This window comes from Nicotiana attenuata, chromosome 7 (genome assembly GCF_001879085.1).
Source record: "Nicotiana attenuata strain UT chromosome 7, NIATTr2, whole genome shotgun sequence".
Classification (NCBI taxonomy): domain Eukaryota; kingdom Viridiplantae; phylum Streptophyta; class Magnoliopsida; order Solanales; family Solanaceae; genus Nicotiana; species Nicotiana attenuata.
The window spans coordinates 24,510,100-24,511,979 of NC_031995.1; positions in this window are offsets into that span (position 1 = coordinate 24,510,100).

Below are 1,880 nucleotides of genomic sequence, written 5' to 3' on the forward strand. Positions count from 1 at the left end.
AGGTTCAGATTATGTTAAGTAGATGCTAGTGTTACAAGAAAGAATCACATTGACTGGCAACATAACTTAGACAGGGTGAGAACAGATTATTGCAACTACTGGGAAGTCAAGACATACCAGAAGCATACAGGATCAAACATGCTACCTATGCAGGATATCACCATAGCAAGTTCAGAATAGGACAGGAAGCAGACATGTGCTATATAGTTAATGACTATATATATCAACTAATCTATTAAAAGGGATATGAAAGCATGCCCAGGTAACAAGATTGATAGCAAAATTAAACACTAAAGAGAGGCTAAAATGCAAAGGTTCTGAATATTATCAAATTGCAACTCATAGGCTAAATGAGCTTGAAAAAGAAATTAATCGACTCAAATCAGGTTCAGGGATGTCTCAGATTACTAACATAATGAAGTTAAGATTAGGGGGAAATTAAAATTGAAGTAAAGCAATCAAAATTGCATGCAAGAACAGCCCAGGAAACACATTAAACTACTATCTCCAGAAGTGAAAACATGTGCAAATGACAGGCAAATAGGAATGAAGTGACAAAAGTTCAGCAACTCACCAGTTAAGCGAAGAACAAGAAAGAACAAAGTCCACAGTAGCAAGAACCCAAAATTTCTGGCCTTGGCTTTCAGCCGGCCAGGAACCAGAATATAGAATAAGAGTATTTAGAGAACAAAGAGCAATAACCTCAGTTTTTTAGTAGACACTGACGATTCCCGTCTTGTCTTAAAGGTGAATGGGGAGGGGTTTATATAGTAGTAGAAATTAAACAAGTAAACAAGGAAACACTGTAAAATTAACATAAATAAGGAAGCCATAGCATGCAGAATCCATAAAATCAGATTTAGGAAAAATAGGTAAACCCTAGTTTTAGTGAAAACAAATATCAATAGAATATACATAAACACAGTAGCATAGGATGAATATAGACACAAATAACACTAAAAATCAGAGAATCGAACTAATTTTGGTCCGATCCAAAGGGATCTGAAAACCCTAATTTAGGGTAAGTAAGAAGCAAAAGGAGATATAGCAATATTCATACTTACAATAGAGCATATAACGAATATAGACGGAATAATCAGAAACATTAAGGATCTAAACCATTTTTGGTTCGATTCTTGTGTGATCTGCTTGCCATGTTTCGGCAAGCAGTATAGAAAAGGATCCAGTACCAGGGAGAGATCATATATGGCAAGAAACGGCCATAGAATCCCATGTCAGGTGGGATTGGGAGAGTGATTTGGGGGAGACGGCTAGGGTTTAGGTTTGAGAGATGAGAGGATTCAAGGGCGGCTGACGGTGAGAAATGATTTAGGGTTAGGGGTTTGGGTATAATTAAAAGGGAGGGTGTAATGTGGGTCGCGATTTAAAAGGGGTTTTGGATCGGGTGGTTTAACGGGTCGCGACCGGGTATTAGATAGGGTTCTTTGGTCTTGGGCCAGGGGTATGGGCTGGTGTATTGGGTAATTGGGGCTGGGTTATTAGATCCGAAATTGATTAGGAATTTAGGCTAGTTTTTAAATACCCAATATTTAGCAAGAAATAATTTATAAAATAATTAATAAATAGAAAAAATATTATTTGTGCACTCAAATGATTAAAAATAATTACTTAATATTATAGAAATGCAAAAAGTCATTTTATGCATAAATAATATAATTATATATTAATATGGGCTATTATTGCAAAAATATGCAATTAGCCCTAAAATGCAAAAATGTAATTATAAAAATGCACTGAAGAATATTTAAACATCATGTTGGTATAAATGATAGGCTTATATAATTAAATCATCATAAAAATAATTTATAGGATAATTACTGAATATTTATATAATAAATGCTGTAAATAAATTGATTCAA